This window comes from Tachyglossus aculeatus, chromosome 22 (genome assembly GCF_015852505.1).
Source record: "Tachyglossus aculeatus isolate mTacAcu1 chromosome 22, mTacAcu1.pri, whole genome shotgun sequence".
Taxonomy (NCBI): Eukaryota; Metazoa; Chordata; class Mammalia; order Monotremata; family Tachyglossidae; genus Tachyglossus; species Tachyglossus aculeatus.
The window spans coordinates 23,197,124-23,220,181 of record NC_052087.1 but is presented as its reverse complement, the minus strand read 5'-3'; positions in this window follow the sequence as shown (position 1 = coordinate 23,220,181).

The window sequence follows — 23,058 nt, the reverse complement described above, 5'->3', positions numbered from 1 at the left end:
AGCTCTTTGATGGCAGGGAAACTATCAATCCTGTTATATTGTTCTCTCCCAAGTGCTTATTACAGTGCTCTGTACACAATAAACACTCAATAACTATTATTGATTAATTGATTACACTGGTAAAAGTTCTTGAGAAACAGGGTGTGCATTCTCACAGCATCATCTTATCATAGTTATTTCCATTCAGCTAATATTAGGACAAAAATTGTAAGAGTTGAATATGATAGCACAGGGCAAACGGCAAAGAAGGAAGAGGCACCAACCAGTTCTCGCTTGCTGACACCTCTTTTCCTCCACTACCTCCCCTAAAATAAAACTTGCATATTGGGGAGGTCAGAACTGCATTGGTCAGGCTGTTTGCCTAGTTCATTCATTCATTCATTCAATCGTATTTATTCATTCAATCACTTATTGAGCACTTACTTGTGCAGAGCACTGTACTAAGTGCTTGGGAAGTACAAGTTGGCAACATATAGAGATGTTCCCTACCCATCAAGGGGATCACAGTATAGAAGGGGGACTTGCTTGTAGGCCTAGGGATTGTGTTGATAACTACCATTTAGGGAATGGAGAAAGCAGTGGTTGAAATAACAGTGCTTACTGAGCATCTACTGAGCACAATGGCTATACTAATTGATTGGAAAAGTGCAACAGAAACTCCATCAAGACATGCACCCTTCCTCTAGGAACGTTTAATTCATTCTATAGAGTTGTCATTCGTATATGAAGACACCAAAAACAGTGAAATTCACTTCTGAGCTTATGTGGTTGAAAAATACCCATGCAGAAGACAAATTATTATAAACAAAAAGAGGCTGTCCCCCATTTCATTTTTATGTTTGTTTGCAGTGCTAGGCATTTTTTTCTCTTTTCTCTCCTTCTTCCTTGTTCCTTTTGAAGCTTTAGCTCAGAAAGAGCAACTCGAATCTTTCAAATAGTGAGCTATACTGGTCTGTGCACAGATACTGCTGCCCAGTTTTCAAATGAGATGCAGCATTGTCTAAGGTTTTGATTTACTGTATCCTTAAAATGCTTCCTTTGGCATCCTTGCTTGCAGTTTCCCAATTTCAGCCCTTCAAGCTGCACATCTTGGGGACTCCTACAGATGCTTATTCTCCTCACATGTTCCACCCAGAGCAGCTGTGTTAAATTGAGCATAGCTTTGATGCTCAGAGAGTGAGTATGTTCCAGGACTGCATTCTCCATAATCTTGTGTTGACATTTGATAAGGAGAATGGCAATAAATGACACTGATTGAATTGCTTAAGGAGCCAGATATGGTGCTTGTGTGTGGTCTAGGACTCAGATGGAGAGAAGATTGAACAACACTACAGCTCTGTAGATCTTTCATTTGACCTGGAGCCTGATATCATGCTGACACAACACTGTGTTTGACAGTCTCCATGAAGGTGTGTTGGGCTTTGTCATCATCATTAGTTTTTATTGAACACTTACTATGGGCACAGCACAGAACTAAAAGTGCTTGGGAGAATAGAATACAACAGAAATGGCAAACATTTTACCTGCCCACAACTTTAGACAGAGTTTCTACATCCTTACCTATTATTTTGTTTTTGGTCAATGTGCTGCTTAAGAAGCAGAACTCCATGACAACTTTTATCTCTCTGTTTTGCCAGTTGGAATTTTGGTTGTGCATGCAGTTTCCCTGGTACAGGGTGAGACATCACCTTCGTTTTCTTTAGATTTATCATCACCCTGCAATCCCGGGAAGCTGTGTGGCTCAGTGGAAAGAGCCCTGGCTTGGAAGTCAGAGGTCATGGGTTATAATCCCAGCTCTGCCACTTGGCAGCTGTGTGGCTTTGGGCAAGTCACTTAACTTCTCTGTGTTTCAGTTACCTCATCTGTAAAATGGGGATTAAGACTTGTGAGCCCATATGGGACAACTTGATCACCTTGTATCCTCCCCAGTGCTTAGAACAGTGCTTTGCATATAGTAAGCAATTAACAAATGCTATTATTATTATTATTATTTTTATTATTATTATTATTATGTGAAGTGGTTTACAATGACCTAAGAATAATAATAATAATTGTGATACTTGTTAAGCACTTCCTATGTGACAATTACTGTTCTAAGTACTGGAGTAGGTACAAGTTAAGGGTGGACACAGTCCCTGTCCCACATAGGGTTGACAATCCTAATTCCCCCATTTTACAGATGAGGTAACTGAGATGAGGTAACTGAGTGAAGTGACTTGCCCAGGGTCACACAGCAGACAGGTGGAGGCGCTAGGATTTGAATCCCTGACCATCTGATTCCCAGGCCCATTCCACTACACCATGCTGTTTCTATGACTCGCACGTATTCTCAGGTGTGGACCTCTAGGGCATAGTCATTTTCAAATAGTAATTCTTACATGACAGTTTCTCAAACTTTGGATGATGCTTCATGCCCACAAATGCACCCAAAGCCTACCAACCATGTCACAGGGCATGCTGTTGGCTTCCAGGAAACATAAATTAAAGATTGTGGGTGGCCCAGTGCATCATTACTAATGAAAAATGATTCAAGCGCAAGTCCTACTGATAGAGGGATGCCTCACATTTGCAATGAGTAGATGTTCAAAATAAAATTTAAGAAGCCAATGGTGAAAAGACATCACAATTTGCAGTGTCTTCAAGACTTTAGGAATCACAGCCATATTCCTAGTATGCATTAAAAATAATGCCATAAATATCAGCTTTGAATAAGAGGCACAATTTGAGAAATTATTGCAAATCTACACTTAAATAAGACTGATGCTTCACTCCATTAGATGAGAACAACAGACCATATTGATTTTAAAATTAATTGGATATTGAAAAACTATGGCTATACATGATATAAAAAATAATATCCTCAGGACCAACCTCCTAAATATAAAAGATTAAACCATATATTTTTCTTAGCTGTGGATTTAAGTAATCATAGGTCTATGAATAATTTCCTCCTATTTTGCACGTACAAAATGTTATTCTTTCCTTTCTAATCTACTTAGGCATGACATGATTTATTCTATTCAGCATCTCCATAATACCCATTTTTTCTAATATGAGTAACATTTACAGAAGTATATTACAGTGATTTGATTCTGAACCCTTAATCTATGAGCATTTAATACATTTATTTTCCACTTCAATATTTTATTCATATATTTCTTTTCCTCGAGGTATTCATAAAAAAATATGAGTTAATTTCAAGATCGGCAGGCTCAAGTACCCAATCAGCTATTCAATTTTTTTAGTCGATTACTATTTCTAAAGAATTAAGTCATGATTGGCTGTAGACCTACCTAAACTGTGCAATTCTATTGTTTTTTGTTAACATCCGTTATTCATTCATTCATTCAATGGAAATTAAACATTAGGAAGGACAGGAATAAAACCAAAGATGATCTATTCATTAGAATGGTCATCCTTCTGAGTATTCTTTCCAGGTGTGAGTATTTATGTGAGGTGTGAGTATTTATATGGCCAGTGCTGTAACGTATGAAGTTATTTCCTTTAGCTAGACCTGTAAAGCACTCATATGCCTTTTAGCATATCAGGAGGCAGCAATGATGTGGGTAATAAAATTGGAATTAACAGGGCCTACTCAGCTGCAGGATTTCATCCATCTGTGGCTTTAAGAAGGTCATGTATTTCCTACCATTTGCTCCTATCCACCGATAGTCTTGTAGGCAGTTTATTTGATATCATGCCATCAGGACATGGATCTGTACCAACCTCTAGGATTTTTATTGAAAACATGAAATTCTGATGGTTCTACAGTCCTAGAATGTGAGAAATATCAGAACGTAGGCTCTAGAGGGCTGGGGAACAGCCTCCAAACGTCTAAATTCTTTATGGAATATTTCAAAGTATGAATTTTAGAGTTCTGATAGACCCGACCTACTTTGGATAACATAGTTGTTGATCAAAATTTTGTCTCCTTGAGTGAAAGCCCTAAAATTAGTTTCACTAATAACGCTCTACTTTTATGAATGGTTGGCATAATTCCATCGTTCAAATTTAACTGAAGAAATGAAAATCACCAATTCTTTCTGAGTGGGGGAGCTATTGAGACTTTAAGGGAAACATTTTCTGAATTTAAAATAAATTATTTAATCATTCATATTTATCAAGTGCTTGCTGTGTGCATAGCACTGTAGTGAGTGCTTGGGAGAGGACAATATTACCATTGGTAGACATTTTCCCTGCCCACAATGACTTTACAGTCTAGATGGGAAGATAGACAATATGAATAAATAAATTATGGGTATGTACATAAATGCTGTGAAGATGAGGGGTGAATAAAGGATGTAAGTTCAAGTGCAAGATGCAAGCGCATGTCCAAGTGCAAGGGTGTGCAGAAGGGAGTGGGAGAAGATGAAATGAGGGCTTAGCCAGGGAAGGCTTCTAGGACGAGATATGTCTTCAGTAACGCTGTGAATGTAGGGAGCATGATAGCTTGTCATATATGAAGAGGGAAGGCATACCAAGACAGAGGTAGGATGCTGGCATGAGGTTAGTAGCGAGATAGATGAGATCAAGGTACAGTGAGTAAGTTGGAAGTGTGTAGGCCAAAATGAACTTTAAATACAACTACTAATAATATTACTAACCATAACAATAATAGCGTGTTTTCAGAGATTACCACTGTATTAAGCACTGGAGTAGACAAAAGTTAATTAGGTGAGACACAGTCCCTGTCCCTCATGGGGATCACAGTTTAAGAGGGAGGGAGAACTGCTATTTCATCTCCATTTATCAGGGTAGGAAACTGAGGCCAGAGAAGATAAGTAACTTTCCCAAGTTCCCTCAACCAGCCGTGTTGGAGCCAGGATTTGAAACAAGGTTACCTGACTTCTGGAGCTGTACTCTTTCCAGTAGACCATGGAGATATCTGAAAATCTATGTCTTGATTTTTTTGTGGAATTATTATTAATGACCAGTTTAGGCTGTATTGAAACTCTTTAGCAAAGAACTTTGAACCAAATGCACCAAATTGAAAATATAGAAATATTGCCTAAAGCCTTAAAATTACTCTTAAATCTCCTGTTACTTCACATATTAAACTGTTTTTGACACAGCACTAGAGGTTTTATTCAAGTACACTCTATGTATTTGGATATTTCACTTGAAAAGTTTTTCAGGTTTTTGGTCAGGGAAGAGGATGAAAAGATAGGTAATGGAGATGAATTGTATTAGAGCTGATTAAGAACTAGATTTGAAGCACAGAATAGTGATATAGTTTCACATCCCTCTATATTTACCCATACATATCTTATTCCACCAATCATTTTCTTGATCCCCTTACATATTACTAAATATGGAATCCCTTGCCCACTTCTGAAAACATTGCTCCAGTACGAACAGCATAAAAAATGAAGGTTTCCAAGCGCAGAAAGAAGCAGGTGATTTACATAAAACTAATGTAGCTTGATAAGCTTTTCAGGAGTGAGTACAGTCATTACAGCCACAATGTACTAGTCGAGTTCTTGAAACCGCCCACATAAATTTAAAAATCATATAAGGTCAATCACTGTTTCAGTAGTTACAAAGGGATTAGGGATGGCTTGAAAAAATTGGAGCAGTACATCGGCAATTTTTACTCCTAGGTTTCTACCTTTACACTTCTAAAAGCTTCCTGTGAGCAGAGATCATGTCTTCCTTCTAAAACTACTCTCTCCAAGAACAGTATTGATGCATTCCTTGCCAAATGAAATGGACTCTATTTTGTCCTCCTCCTCCTTGACCTCTTAGTTGCCTTTTTCACTGTGAACTACCTCCTTCTTTGGAAACATCATCTGGTTTTGGTGTCTCTTTCATGTTCTCTCCAGGTTTTCTTCCTACCAGCTCTGTTTCCTTGTCTGGCTCTTCCTCTGCCTTTCACTCCCTAGGTCTGGATGTCCTCAAGAGTCAGTTCTGGGTTCCCTTCTATTTTCATTTCTATTCATCTAAAGTCTCTCCCTTGCTAACTCTACATGGATGACTCTCAAAAATTTACCTCACTAGCCTCAACCTCTCCCCTTCTCTGTGATCTGGCATCTCTTCTAGCCCTCAGGACATCTCTCTATGTATGATCCACAGAGAACTCCAGTACAATGGGCCCAAAGCTCAATTCAACATCTTTCTTCCCAGATCTTCTCATCCTAACTGTCCCATCATTGTTGACAACGCAATCCTCCCTGTCTCCCAAGTGCATGACTTTGGAATTTTCCATCAGTCAAGCAATCTGTGAGTGGTATTTATTGAACTCTTACTGTCTGCAGACCATTGTACTTGGGACAGTACAATACAATAGATTTGGTAGACATGATCCCTGCCTACAAGGAATTTAGTCTAAGGAGGGAGACATTAAAATAAATTACAGGTAGGGGTAACGAGAGAGTGTAACAATATGTATATAAGTGCTGTGGGGCTGAAGATGGAGTGAATATCAATTACTCATGACTACAGATCTAAGTGCCAAAGCAACAGAGAGGGAAGGACAGGTGGAAAAGTGAAGTTTGGCAAGGAAAGGCCTCCTGGAGGAGATGTGATTTTAGGAGGACTTTTAAGGAAGGCAGAAAGTTGGTCTATTGACTAGTAAGCTAGTGGGAGTTCCAGGCCAGAGGGAGGTCTTGGTTAAGGGGTAGATGGCAGCATAGAAGAGATTGAGACACAGAGAGGAAGTTGATAATAGAAAAGTGTTCAGCTTGGTTTGTAGTGACAATAATGATATTTGTTAAGTGCTTACGTACCAAGCACTGTTCGTTGGTAGGGAGGGAGAGAGCTGATTTAAAGCCTATCACAAGAAGTTTCTGTTTGTTGTAGAGGTGGATGGGCAACCACTGGACTGAATGGTTTTTTTTTTCAGAATAAATGATATGGGCAGGGCAGCAGAGTGAAATTTGGACTGGAGAGGGATGAGACAGGAGGCAGGGTGATCAGCAAGGATGTTGAGGCAATATCCAAGAAGGGGAATGATGAGTGTGTCTACCAATTCTGTTGTATTGTACTCTCTAAATGTTCTGCATACAGTAAGAAATCAATAAATATCATTGATTGATTATGTTCTTGGATCAGCATAGTGGAATATTGGATAGAGGGGAAAGGGCATATTCTAGAGATATTGTGAAAATAGAACTAAAAGGATTCATGACAGATTGCATACGTGCCTCAATCCTGCCTCTCCCATTGCTGACCACTTTATCACTCACCTCCTTCTGCCTACCTTCTCTTTGTATCTCTCCTGAGCACCCAGGCCAATCTGAAATCATATCTCCTCCAGGAATCCTTCACTGATTAATCTTTTATCTCCCTACCCTGTTTCATGGAAGCAGCATGGCTTAGTGGAAAGAGCACGGGTTTGGGAGTCAGAGGTCGTGGGTTCTAATCCTTGCTCTACCGCTTGTCAGCTCTGTGACTTTGGGCAGTCACTTAACTTCTCTGTGCCAAAGTTACTGCATTTGTAAAATGGGGATTTAAGACTGTGAGCCCCACGTGGGACAACCTGATTACCTTGTATCTACTCCAGTGCTTAGAACGGTGCTTAAGTGCTTAACAAATACCATCATCATTATTATTATTATTATTTTAGAATCAGCATTTCAGCATCACTAAAGTACTTTATGTGTATACCTATATCTATATATATTTAGAGAGAGAAAGAGAGCCTCTCTCTCTCTCTCTCTATATATATATATAGCTATAATCCTGGCTCCGCCACTTATCAGCTGTGTGACTTTGTGCCTCAGTTCCCTCACCTGTAAAATGGGGGTTAAGTCTGTGAGTCCCACATGGGACAACCTGATTACTTTGTATCTACCCCAGTGCTTAGAATAGTGCTTGACACCTAGTAAGTGCTTAAGAAATACCATCATTTTGTATATATAAGAAGGAGTCAGGATAAATTCCAAGGTTATGATCTTGTGAGACAGAGTGGTGGTATTTTCTACAGTAATAGCCAGGTCAGGGGGAAGGTAAGGTTTGGGTGGGTGGGACATACTGAGTTTGAGTGGGACACCCAATAGAGATGCCCTAAAGACAGGAGGAAATGTAAGACTGTAGAGGAGAGAGGTTAGGACTAGGGGGATAGGTTTGGGAATCTTCAGGATAGAGAAAATACTTAAGCCATGGGAGCTAGTGAATTCTCCAAAGGAGTGGGTGTGGTTGGAGGAAAGGAAGGGACTCAGAACTATGATTTGAGGGAGTCCCAAGGTTAGAATATGGAAGGAAGAGGAGGAGCCTGTGAAAGAGCCTGAGAAGGAGTAGCTCGAAAGATACACAGAGGAGAGATTGAAGAGGATTAGGATAGAGTAGGCATTGCATTTGGCAAGAAGGAGGTCATTGGTGATCTAGAGAGGGTTGTTTCAAAGAGTGAAGGCGGCAGAAGCCAGATGGTAGGGCATCAAGGAGAGAACTGGAGAAGTGGAGGCAGCAGGTGTAGAAAACTCACTCAGGAGTTCAGAAAGGAATGGCAGGAGGGACATGAAATTATAACTGGATGGTACTGTGGGGTTAAGGATAGTGTTTTCTAAGGTAGAGGGTACTTGGGTATAGTTGAAAGAAGTGAGGAAGGAGTCATTTCAACACCACATAATCAGTCATCCAAACTGCCACCATGCTGATTCAAGCACTCTTCACAGTCTGACTCAAATACTGCACCAACCTCCTAGTCAACCTCCCTGCCTCCAGTCTTTCCCCATCTAATCCTGTCATTTTACTGCTCAGATTTTTTTTCTAAAACACCGTTCATCCTTTCATCCTCTCCACATCATGCAGAAACTCCTGACCTTTAACTTTCATGCATGATGATCAGCTCTCTCCCACCTATTTATCCTCATTTCTCTCCCTGTATGCCCCAGCTCGCATGTTTCACTCCTCTCTTCTAAGATTTACATCCTGTATGAGACTTTTAGTTTATTTTGTTTGTTTGTTTTAATGTTTCATCACTCCTGATGTATCTGTCTTCAATCCCTTCTCTCCACTTAAATTCTTAGATTATGATCCCCATAAGGCACAGGGACTGTGTCTCTAATTCACTCTCTATATACTCTCCCAGCACAATTACTACTGTGTTCTACCCACATTAAGTGCTTAATAAATGCTGTTATGACTCCTGTGTCTACTCACATTTCCTGCTGTATTATACTCTCCCAAGCACTTAGTACAGTGTTCTGCATACAGTAAGCACTCAATAAATAATTAATTGAATATTACTTCTCAAGCCAACCTAATCTCTGAGCCTCAATTCTGCCTCTCCCATTGCTATCTCTTTGTCACTCACCTCCTTCTGCCTTCCTTCCCTTTCCCATCGGGCAGACCACTGCTCTCCTAAGCATCCAGGCCATTCTGAAATCACACACCCTCCAGGAAATCTTCCTTGGTTAATCTTTTACCTCCCTAATCTGTTTCCCTCACTACTGCTACTTCAGCATTTCAGCATCGCTAAAGCACTAAAGTACAATATATTAGAGTTAATAGATGTGATCCCTGCCCATAAGGAGTGTACAGTCTGTAGGAGGCATTCAATTAATGCTACTGAATGGAAGAAATCTGATTTCTATTTCTGTATCAGAAACATTGTATCAACCATTATCATTTTATAGGGAACTAATCTTTAATGACCTAAAGTTCACCAATTCAATTAAACATATGTTGATAGTAATCTTAAAACCCTTAATTAGTTCCCTGTTTCATGCTAATGAACTGATACAGTGTTTCTGACATAAATGCATTTCACAATGACTAATTCATGGCCATTTTAAGGTATTATGCTCTCCAGATCTTCCACAATGTTCTAACCAAATCTCTAATGAAAACATCTGTAGCAGAAATGATTGTACTTACTGAATGTCTAATTTGTGCTTGAAGAAAAATATAAAGAAGTTAATCATTAAAAATAAAGTTCTAGGCTTTTTGGAGATACTAATTCAATGCATACACTTTAGAGTGAGTACATTGTATTTGCCTGCATATCAGGATCAAACAGTTTGGCAAAAATTAACCATTTTCCTTAAGATCTTTTGCAAATTAATTCTACCTTGTTCACAAATCTGACAGTCCAGCAGAAACTTTTCTAATGGATGATGTCTATTCTTTCAATCTATGCAAAGCTGAGCCTGGCAATTTGTCTGCTTATATCATGAGCATTCACTTTACTTTGGATATAAATTAGGTGCTTTTTAAGACAAGGTAGAATTTTTTCAGAGCTGAAGGATTTCAGATATTCAGGTCCTGATTATCCCATGTGTGTACCAGACTTCTGCTTCTCCACTTTCTCTTTCCTTTTCTTGTTTTCTGACCCATTAAAACTGCTAAAGCTGCCAATAAAAATGTCCACCCCAAGACAAGCAATGAGGAGGGAAGATAATGGGAGGTGAAATTTAAATCCATCTATTTTGCTAACAGATCCCTGTGGAACTACTGTTCCGGGGGGATATCTCCAAGAAAAATACCTGAGAAGCATCTTTGATCATACCAAAATCTGTACCTCAAAGAAAGACATGTCCCCGCCCATGTTATAGTATCAAATGGTGATCAGTATGACAGAATAAATGTCACTAATCCCTAGTGAATAGCACTGCAAAGGACATGCTTCTGGGCGTTCATCTGATGATATTTTCCCATTCTCTTTCTTTGCAAATTATGTTTTCCACTTGTTTTTGTAAAATGGAAGGGTAGGAGATAGGTACCGTCTTCCATTAGATGGGTTATTAAAATTGATGCTACATTAATTTTAATTTGGAGCTGCTAAGGTATTAAGGTGACCCTGTGTTTTTTCTATAAAATGGGGATTAAACACCTTTTCACTTAGCCTATGAATCCCATGTGAGGAGGGACTATGTCTGATCTAACCTAGCACTTAATACAGAGCTTGGCACATAGAAAGTGCTTAACGAATACCACAATTTCCAATCAATGGAACTTACTGAACAGTTATGAAACGTCTATGGTATAGCAGTCTTCCCAGCTCTTAGGACAGTAGCCTAATTTTGTTTTGGTGAAGAGAACCCATATTTCAGAATTAAATTAATATTTTCTTTCTGTTTTAGAATTATTTGCCATGTCATTAAAAATCTGATTTTGAGATGAAAAAGGCACTCATATTAGTAATGGTTAATTGCCATTGGCAATTGTGGTGCCATTGTCTAAATATATACCTGCATCAACAAGCTTCCCACTGTTTAATTTCTACTCCAGAAGAAGAATGCCCTGCTTCGCTTTTCCTACGGGCAAAAACCTACAGAGGGCTGTCTCCACAATCCTGCCTTCAGGCTCAGCAGCAGTTAAACTGAGTTTTCCTGCTGATAACTCATGGTGTTCCCCAAAATTTACACATTGATTGTTACATTGCTATCAAGCTACATAAACAGAGATCAACCCAATCAGCACTGAAGTTCAGCTGCCTCTGGGCTGAACCATGACAGCTGTTTAATAGCTTGGCATCACTCTACCCCATGACTCTAAGCAGATTGTAAAGGACACCTGATTCCCCTATTCTACATCCAGTAGTGGCCAAATAAACAGAAATTTAGATAGAGTCAATAAAGAAGGAAACTTATTTTTACAAAGGTCTGATAAAAAAGAATAATGAAAAGAGCAAAATGAATACAAAATGAACTAAAGTCTAAGAATGGGATATATGATGAGAATAAAAAAGAAAGTAAAATGATATCCACATTGAATAGTAAACTGAATTATGAAGACTGGTAAATAATGCAAACTCAGAAAAAAATCAGGAAGTTATTTAAACTGAACATAGAAAAAATATAAATACCAGCGCTTATTTGTGTCCTGGACTTATCAGGAATGTTCTTCCAAAAAATTCCACCTAATACAATAATTTGCATACTTTGAGGGGGAAATATTTGCAACACTTCTCCAGTTTCTGGAGGCAGCCATAAAACACTAACACTCATGCATTTGAAGCCAGTGAGTACAAAATGGCTAATTTTGGCCACTTCATGTTCTCTACCCTGGACAAAACTGTTAACTAGAAATAGCAGTTTGAAAATGAATTATTCAGCATTTAACTCTGCCCTATTTTAGCATCAGTAGAGTTGTCCTTCAGTTCGATGGCAATGCTGCTGCCGATGAGATCATATTCAGGAGCATGAGTGTTATGGAGACAGAGTCATTTGCACATCTTTCCCAGGGAAGTATAATAGAGTATCTTATCTGGCCTCTGCAATTCAGGGCTAGAATGATTAGAGGGGAAAGAGACAATAATAACAGTAATTGTGGTATTTGTTTAACATTCACTATGTGCCAAGCACTTGGATAGATACAAGATATCTATCGAGATGCGGCATGGCCTAGTGCACAGAGCCCAGTCCTGCAAGTCAGAATGACCTGGGTTCTAATCCCGGTTCCACCACTTGTGACCTTAGGAAAGTCAATTCACTTCTCTGTGCCTCAGTTACCTCATCTGCAAAATGAGGATTTTGTGAGCCCCATTTGGGACATGGAATGTGTCCAACCTGATTACCTTGGATCTACCCCAGAACTTAGTACAGTGCCTGGCACAAGTAAGTGTGTATCAAATACCATAAAAAAGATACCCTTTTACTGTCTGCAACAAGCATGCCCATTACCGAAACACTTCTAATTGGTCATACCTTTGTAAATCAATAGTAAGAGTCCCAGTCAACAATAGTGTGCAAACTGGATCCAGACAACAGAATGGCAGTAAGCAGGGTTAATTATTTCACTTTTTATGTATTTTCCCAATGGTTTGACCCAGAATAAAGGGCTTCAAAGGGACCAGAGTGCCCCTGTGCCTTGATACATGGCTGATGTAGTGAAGAAAATGGGGACTTATCATTTTTAGGGTTTTAACTTGTTCTACCTCACTCTTTCTTCTCAAGTGTAACCAGATCCACTTAGTCCCACATTATTGCCAGCACAGCATCATCATCAGTAATATTTATTGTATTGCATCTACTGCATTGTGCTCACTGCTGTAAGCAAGGTACAATTCCTGCCCTTAAAGATCTCATAACCTAATGAGGAAACAGACAATTACAAAATTTTCAAGTGGTAAAACAGAAGTTCAGCAGGTATTCATAGAGTATAGAAAGAATTAATGAATGCTTATTTGAAGTAGAGCACATGAATCACTATGTAGATGCTAAAAATAGATTTTTGCATAAATAGCATTCTCTCACTCACTATATATGTGTGTGTATATATATATACATACATATATATAATGTGTATATATAACATAACTATATATGTTGCTTTTGAGCAACATATGGGGATGCATACACCACGATACAATTATAATGTGCTCTTCAAAACTGACTGCATTGTAGGGTCCATTTTCGCTTAGACTTGGTGCACTTTAGTTTTGTTCTGTTCCAGACCTACCCCTACAGTGATGGCTGGCTGTATGGTTAGATCAAAATTATACTATAAGTCTACCCTGTTGTCCCTTTCCTATCTTTAAGGGCTCTCCTGTGCCTCTGTACTGCAAACCTCTCCTCAGTCTTCCTACCCCCCAGTTCCTGTATTTTATTAATTTTTGGAACTGCCCTTATAGTAATAGTTTGTGTCACCAGCCCAGTCAAGTCAATCATTAGTATTTATTGAAAGCTTGTGGTGTACAGAACACTGTGCTGAACTCTTGGGAAAATGTAACACTAAAGGGATGATCCCTAGCTACAAGGAGCTTAGAAACTCACAGGTCATGTCTTGTCTTATGCTGTCGAGTCTTCTCCAACTCATAGCAACGCCAAGGACACATCTCTTACAGAATGCCCCATCTCCATCTGCAATCATTCTGGTAGTGTATCCTTAGAGTTTTCCTGGTAAAAATATGACAGTAGTTTACCACTACCTCCTTCCACGCAGTCAACTTGAGTTTCCGCCCTCAACTCTCTCCCATGTCACTGCTGCCCAGAGCAGCATTGTAGCAGATTTGTAGCAGATTGCCTTCCACTCTCCATGCCAAAGCTAGGAATGGAATGGATATGCCTCTGCTTCACTCACTCTCCCATAGTCAAGTCTGGTAAAGTACTGGAAACTCTCCAGGTGTGAGCCTGAGAGGGAAGACTTACAGGGCCAGACATTAAAATAAATTGCAGAAATCCACCTGTACATAAATACCGTGGGGCTTGGAGAGAGGAGTATATCAGTGTGCCTAAGAAGAACTAATCCAAGTGTGTAAATGACACGGAGGCTTAGCCAAGGAATGGAAGTCTTAGACAGAGAAATGTCCTTTTGGAGGGGAAATGTAAGACTTTGAAGATGGGAAAAGTGGTAGTCTGTTGGTTATAAAGGAGGAGGGAATTCCAAGCCAGAGGGTGGACATGGATATGGTGAGAAGGACGGTGAGAAGGTCCATGTAAGAGGAGCAAAGTGTAAAGGTTAGTTTGCACTCAGTGAAGTAAGGTAGGCTGGGGAGGGCTCTAAAGTGCTTGAAAGTCAAGGGTGAAGAGTTTCTGTTTTAAGTGGTTATAGATGGGCAACAGCTAACATCTTCACCATACTGCTCCCTTTCCTGACTCCCAGCCCTGGTCAAAGTGAATGGAAAGGGGCAGGATAGGCAGCAACTTCCACAGCAATGATTGCCTCAATCCTGCCCCAGTATCTCTCAGTGTCCTCTTCCGAGGCTGGGAATGAGAAGAGAAGGAGGTGCTACTCTTGGGAACATGATTGCTGGGAGAGACTATGTGCTCCATTCCTGGCCAGGGCTGAGGAAGAGTGTGTTCAACAGAGCTCCTGTGAGGGCTCTTTAAAGTTTCCATGGCAGCGGTTGTGGTGGCTCTGTGGTCTTACAGCTTTCAAAAGCCATGGTGGTATCTTCTGGGGTTGGTAGTGGAGGCTATGGGGATGGAGGCTTCCCTGGATGTGAACAGCACCAGCAGTCCATGTAGCCCAAGGTGGTTTAAAAATACTATACAATATTGGAGTACTGGGGGATACAGAGAGAGGGAGTGCCCAGTTTAAAGTGGGAGTGGCCAAAAGACTCCTCAGAACATGGCAGAGCAGGAACAGACTAGCAGGAATAATAATAATAATAATAATAATAATAATAATAATAATGGTATTTGTTAAGCACTTACTATGTGCAAAGCACTGTTCTAAGCGCTGGGGAGGTTACAAGGTGATGAGGTTGTCCCACAGGGGGCTCACAGTCTTAATCCCCATTTTTACAGATGAGGTCACTGAGGCCGAGAGAAGTGAAGTGACTCGCCCAAAGTCACCCAGCAGACAGTTGGCGGAGCCGGGATTTGAACCCACGACCTCTGATTCCAAAGCCCGGGCTCTTTCCACTGAGCCACGCTGCTTCTCCATTTCCAGATGAGGTCACTGAGGCCCAGAGAAGTGAAGTGACTTGCCCAGAGTCACCCAGCTGACAATGGAACATGGGGAGGACAGGGGATGGAAGAGAATTAACTGGATTTTGAGGTGTGGGAAAATATGTGCTGTATGGTGCTTTAGGATTGTATTTATTATTAATTTATTGGTCAGTATTTATTAGTCTGTAAATAAACTGGAAGTGGGACTAGCTGGCCATAAACTCTTGAATAAAAAATGTTTGTTTGTATTTATATTTATGTGGCATCTGTTAGATTGAAATAACCTTGAGGAAACATGGCTTACTTCTGTTATAGCACCCAAGAATTTCGTACAGTGCACTGTACAGTACAGTGAACTGCAATGTAGTTGCTAAATACTAGTACTACTAATTGAGAACTTGTTAGTGCACTCAGTGATAGTTATTGGCATTTTTGTTATATAATTATATTTATTATGAATTTAAAATTAATATTCATATGTAAAAGATATAGTGCAGAAAGCTTAGGACACATATCCAGGCATTGAATGTAAGTGGTATATTAATCATGAAATCATGGAGTGGAAGACAATTATAATAGTTGTCCCCCTAGAAATCATAGGCTTTGAGCTCTATATTCAAACAACTAGATTACACTTAACGAATATAATCAGGAATAATGCTTTCCTTGTAGTCCTTCCCAAGACAATTTTCCTTCACTGGGTCATGAAGGAATGGATTTCCACCTCTCCAATGTTTTTCTAGATTCATTAGAGGTGAAGGCAACACCTTAACCTCCCTGTAATCAATCTTCTATCACTGACCGGTCTAATCTAGGCAACTTCCACTTTTCAAAACATAATCGGAATGCATCCTGAGGTGTTACCATAGTAACCCCTAGATTTCAACTTTTAACACATTCTAGGATTGCAGATTCTCTCTTACTCTTTCTCTCTCTCTCACACACACACATACACACACACATATCCCCCCATTTATTACTAATGATAAAGCACCGCAGCAACTCTGAGCAAAAATGTGGGCAGCTTCCTATGATTTTAGAAAAAAGGTCCCTGCTTTCATTTTTAAAAAATCAAATGTACTTTGAATTCCCTTGGATATTCAAATTACAAAAAAATGACAGATAAGACATTTCATCTACAATAAAATACTCTCTCATCTCTTAAGTTTGTAATTTATGACCAAATTCTTCATCTAGAAAAGCCTAGTGCATTCTCAGCTCATATAGGGCCATCCACCTCCCGGACATCTGCATCCCTGCCCAAGGACACCAATCTCCCAACCTCCTGTCTCTCCCCACTTCAGTCTATACTTCTCTCTGATGCCCGGATTATCTTTCTACAAAAACGCTCTGGGTATGTCACTTCCCACCTCAAAAATCTCCAGTGGTTGCTTATCAACCTTTTCATGAAGCAAACACTCCTTAATATTGGCTTCAAAGCTCTCCATCACTTTGCCCTCTCCTACCTCACCTCCCTTCTCTCCTTCTACAGCCCAGCCCATACACTCTGCTCCTCTGCTACCGCTAACCTCCTCACTGGGCCTCGTTCTCTCCTGTTCCACCGTCGACCCCTGGCCCATGTCCTACATCTGGCCTGGAATGCCCTCCCTCCTCACCTCTACCAAACTAGCTCTTTTCCCCTCTTCAAAGCCCTAAGGAGAGCTCCCCTCCTCCAGGAGGCCTTCCCAGACTGAGCCCCCCTTTTTGTCTGCTTCTCCTCCCCTCCCCATCCCACCTACTGCCTCCCTCTTCCCTACCCCCTTCCCTGCCCCACAGCACTTGTGTATATTTGTACATATTCATTACTCTATTTATTTTATTAATGATGTGCATATATCTGTAATTCTATTTTTCTATTTTTGATGCTATTGATGCCTGTTTACTTGTTTTGATGTCTTTCTCTCCCCTTCTAAACTGTGACGCTGCTGTTGGGTAGGGACCGTCTCTATATGTTGCCAACTTGTACTTCCCAAGCACTTAGTAGAGTGCTCTGCACACAGTAAGTGCTCAATAAATACGATTGATTGATTGATTGATTTAATTGTACTTTCCAAGCTCTTAGTACAGTGCTCAGCACACAGTAAGCACTCAATAAATAAGATTGAATGAATTAATGAACGAATATAAGAAGGTGGATCATTTCTCTCAGAAATCTGAAGTTGACATACATACATGGAACTAAACAAACTGAAAGAGTTACACCCTTCTGCTTAACAAAGATCTGCTGCTGTGTCACTTTGTTTGCTTGGATATTTTTCACTCCAAAACATTGTACAGCTCTGACTCTCCAGCTGACATCTAGCTCCAGCAACAATTGCTTGTGGGTTTTTGATGCTTTACAATCCACATAAATCTAGTACTTTGCAAGCGAAACACATTTTGATTTTACTATTTTTGATTTCTAAAAGCTTTTTTTTGGGTTCCTGGTCTTCGGTTGAATTGGCTCTTCTTCTAATGAAAGCCTATTTAACAAGCACAATATATGTCAAGTAGTATCAACATGCCATTTTGCAGCAGCTGTATATACAGCTCAAATATCTTTGATAGGGACTGTCCTAAATTCCTACTCAAATAAGAGCAATTTTCTTCCCTTCACCCTAGTGCTCAAATCATGAAATTTGGCACTATCTATTGAAAATCTTGTGCTTAGTGATTGCCCAATATTTGATGTGATAGAGGTAGGTTTGAGAGAATTGGCACAGTGACACAGATTTTGGAATCAGCTATTGATGCTCTGAAGAGAGAACAAGAGGATTAATTTGAACCATGGACAGTTTGTTTTTGGTTAAGGTAGATTGTTAAAAGCTGTAGTGACTTTAGAATGATTGTTAAAGACAATAGAGGACAGTCTTTCCTGGAAGACACAGGAAGAAATGGAGGAATTCCCTTATGTAGTATTCTATGACACTATTAAAAATGCACAATTAAAAGTAATAATTAGCTTAAAAAGATTAAGAAATAGCATTTACTCTTCTTTTGATGATCTCAAAGCACTTCACAAACATCTGGTAGCGATTGGACCTTTACAGAAAATTCAGGAAATATATTCAATCTAGCAGCAGAATCACAAAAAAAACCCTATTTCTTTTTCAGTAAGGAACTTCAAAATAGTTTTTAAAAATGTCCAAGTGATTATTGATAATTGAAGATATTTCTTACAATTTCATGATTGGATTATCTACCATGAATTAACAGCTGAATTTGACACCAGGGAATTTATTCATTCATTCAATCATATTTCTTGAGAGCTTACTGTGTGCAGAGCACTGTACTAAGTGCTTGGAACAAATGTTCTGAGCTTATTTAATGGGATGATCATTAAATCCTATTATTTCTGGCTATCATTTACCAAAGTATCTATGGCTATTTCCTACTGGGCTCATTGAATATTATAAACCAGTCCTGCATATCTAAAGCCTAGTAGAGGAGTGAACATTTAATTGATGAGTTTGGAAAGTGGAGGCAGTGAAGGCAAATGATTAAGGTCCAAAAATCAATTTAAAAATTCATTTTACCCCAATCTGAAGGTGAATTTTTCTCTGAGTGAAAATCTTTAAATTCTCTTTAAGGAAAGTGGGTTTAGAAGCCAGACTACTTAGACTCTCTGTTTATATTGCACAAATCTACTACATAGCATAGTACCTCTCCTTCACTTTGGCCATGTCATCCAGTATCAAGCATATCCACTAAATTTTGCTGTAGTGAGGAAGTGAAGATATATCAATACCTACTTATTGCAATGCTCAGAGCTATACTGTGATTAAACACTTGGTTCTATTGATTCTTGAGGAACCTCTCAAGAGAGGTTGTGGAAGCTCAATCACTCACCGTATTTAAAACTATTCTAATAAAAATTCCAGAGGGTGAACAGTTGAGATAAAGAAGTTCCATCCCTGTAGCTGAATGGGATGGATGGCTTGTTGGTTCTTTTCCATCTCCACTTTATCTGATGTATGATGTATGAATCCTTTGAAATGAAATAAGAAAACTATTGTTTGCCAACCTGTCAGGACCTAAGGGATTTTTTATATGGAGGGCTATATCCGTGCTTTTCATTTAATGTTCATGGATGACACAGGAGAAATGAACATTTAGACAAAAGTCAATTTGTTTTTCCGAAGGTACTTACTGTTTTCCATCATTTCAGTGTAGATTCTGCTGTCTAAAGAAATGTTGTTCCCCTAAGCCTAATTTCTTTCTCCTTCTGAATTCTTCAATGTTGAAATGATCTTTCATTGATAATACTGCAGTCCACTGCAATAAAAAAATCCCCTCACAAATATAGCATAGTGACATCACAGATGGATACTATGGAAGTGATGACTTTCCACAGAGATCTCAATTACAGTGACTAAACTTTTGGACATAGGCTGATTTTATCTGTGAATCTAGGAAGGAACAGCTCTGCTTTATCCAAGGGCAAGGTATAGAGGTGAAGTGTTTTGGAGTGATCTTTCAGTCCTATTTCAAAGCAGGGAACAGTTGAGGAGGGACAGTGTCATGGAATTCCCAGCTCTGATGTATCTGCTGTAGAGCTCTTACACTCCTTCTAGCCTTCACTCAAAGGAGATTTGAGATTCCTGGAAAAATCTCCTAATATCCTTAAGCATCTGAACTGCGTTGGTGCAACCATCTGCAGAATTGAAGGAGAGTGGATTCATAGCTCTCAGGCCACCCCCACACTGTTTATATGGCATGGGTATGATGCATCCTTAGGCTACTGAGGAAGCTAGTGTTCAGTTACAAAGAGAACACGGTAATAAGAACTGAGTGGGACATGGAAACTTGTCCTTGCTTCATGTAGAGTTAACCTTCTAAATTAATGAGATTGATAACATTTTAAAAGCTTGCTATTTATGATCACCATAAATAGGGACTTCCTGAGGGCACATAAGTGAGGTCACATGAGTCAATTATTTAACTATCGATGGTGGATGTTAGCCCTGGGCTTGGGAATTAACATGTGGACATGAGCTCCTCTGAACCCCAACTGTTCAAAAGAGGGAATAATAATAATAATAATAATAGTATTTGTTAAGTGTTTACTATTTGCCAAGCACTGTTCTAAGCACTGGGGTAGATACAAGGTAATCAGTTTGTCCCACGTGAGGCTCACAGTCTTAATCCCCATTTTACGGAAGAGTTAAATGAGGCAAAGAGAAGTTAAGTGGTTTGCCCAAGGTCACACGGCAGACAAGTGGTGGTGGCTGGATTAGAACTCATGTCCTCTGACTCCCAAGCCCGTGCTCTTTCCACTAAGCTATGTTGCATCGACCTATCAGAAGACTAAGGAATAAAATACTTCCATGGAAAACAATCAGTTGTTGAAGTGAGAGAAGAAGGAAAGTGGAGATTGGTTTGTTTGTTGTTTCAGCTGGAGAAAAACAGAAGTTGGATACTTTATTTATTTATTTATATTAATACCTGTCTCCTTCTCCAGACTGTGAGCTCATTGTTGGAAGGGAATGTATCAGTTTATTGTTATATTGTTGTCTCCCGAGGTATTAGTACAGTGCTTTGCAAACAGTAGGAGCTCTGCAAACAGTAGGGGCTCAATAAATATGATTGATTGAATTAATTATGAAGTCCTAATTTGTGGCAATGTGGATTCATGTCCACTTGAAAATAAGCAAGATATTATCCAATATTATCTCTAGACTGTAAGCTCTTTGTGGGCAGTGAACATATCTACCAACTCTGTTATACAGTACTTCCCAAAGCACTTAGTACAGTGCTCTGCAGAGTGTTCAATAAATGCCATTGATTAATTGATCAGAGCTCAAACTTCTCCATTTCAGCCTCTGGACAAAAGAAAACTTGAGGCACATTTACACGTGCAAAAATATGATCAGTAAGATCTTCATCACATAATAATAATAAAAATGGTATTTGTTAAGCGCTTACAATGTTTGAGGCACCGTACTAAGCACTGGGGTGGATATAAGCAAATCAGGTTGGTCCTACTTGGGGCTCATAGTCTCAATCCCCATTTTGCAGTTGAGGTAACTGAGGCCCAGAGAAGTGAAGTGACTTGGCCAAGTTCACACAGCGGATAAGTGGCGGAACCAGGATTAGAACCCATGACCTACTGAGTCCCAGGCCCATACTCTATCCACAAGGCCACAGTGATTCTCCATGTAAGGGATTTTTTTCTCATGGAACCCAAATCTTTGTGAAATCATTTCTTCAAACAGAGGAGACTAATAATGCCAGAGAGCAAATGGGCAAGGTTGTTGACCTCATTATGGAGCAAAGAAATTAAGTTAAACAGTCCATCAACTTTTTCAAGATCACAAAGTCAAGTCAGGGATAGATGGCAAATCCTTCATCACCCTGTCCGGTACTGAACTTCAGATGGATTTGGTGAATCTATCCCTCTAGATATTTAAGAAAGACAAGGTATGCAACAGTGTCCTATATAGTTTAGTTATTCACCTTTATGGAGATAAAGGGTCCATTATTTCTTAGAACTATGATTCTGCAAGTCTAACATTGCCCTTTTGCTTCTACCTATAAAAAAGTAAATAGAAAATGCTAGCAGAGCCAATAAGATAATAGGTTCCTTTATATTATTAGGATAAAATAAGGGACAAGTAGCAAAAACAGGAAGGGAGCAGAGATCTGCCAGGTCTAGGAGAAAGTGAGTTGATGGGATTTTATATTTTTAAATTAGTTACACGTTCATTTCCTTCAAATGTGAATTTATCCTCAAGGCTTCATGATTACTTATCCCATTCACAGCTGCCTATCCCACAATCAGTTTTCTTATGGAAACACTTCAATTAATACATCTTTTCAGCTAGTCAGCCTGAATGATTTCAGGTCATGTAACAAGCTTGAAAAACATTAATTAATCTTTTAAATTGTCAAGAATTAATTTATGGGTCGTTGAATTTTGACATAGAATATAAATAGGGGACAGAGCCAAAGTGACCTTACTGGAATTTGGCAAGTGATGAAGGAGAATTAGCTGCAGTAGGTGAGTGTTATATAAACATGTGGGAGTATGAGGGAAAAATCAAATGCAAACTATTATTTGAACATTTAGTGAAATCAGTACCAATGATGATGATAATAATAATTATTGTATTAAGCATTTACTGTGTACCAAGCACTGTTCTAAGCACTGGGGTTGATACAAGGTAATCAGGTTGTCCCACATGGGGCTCACAGTCTTAATCCCCATTTTACAGATGTGGTAACTGAGGCACAGAGAAGTTAAGTGGCTTGCCCAGGGTCACACAGCAAAGTGGCAGAGCTGGGATTAGAACCAATGTCCTCTAACTCTCAGGCCTGTGCTCTTCCCACTAAGCCATGCTGCTTCTCAATGAAGTCGATAAAACTCCTTCTCATCGTACCTCACTTCTCACTAACCTTCTCACTGTACCTCGATCTCATCTATCTCACTGCTGACCTCTCACCCACATCCTACCTCTGGCCTGGAATGCTCTCTCTCCTTATGATGATGATGATGATGGTATTTGTTAAGCACTTTCTATATGCCAAGCACTGTTCTAAGTGGTGGGGTAGATACAAGGTGATGAAGTTGTCCCATGTGGGGCTCACAGTCTTAATCCCCATTTTACAGGTGAGGGAACTGAGGCTCAGAGAAGTTAAGTGACTTGCCCAAGGTCACACAGCAGACATGTGGTGGAGCCGGGATTCGAACCCATGACCTCTGACTCCAAAGCCCGTGCTCTTCTCCACTGAGCCACACTCCTCCTTGTATCAGACAGACATTTGCTCTCCCCCACTTCAAACCCTTAATGAAGGCACGTCTCCT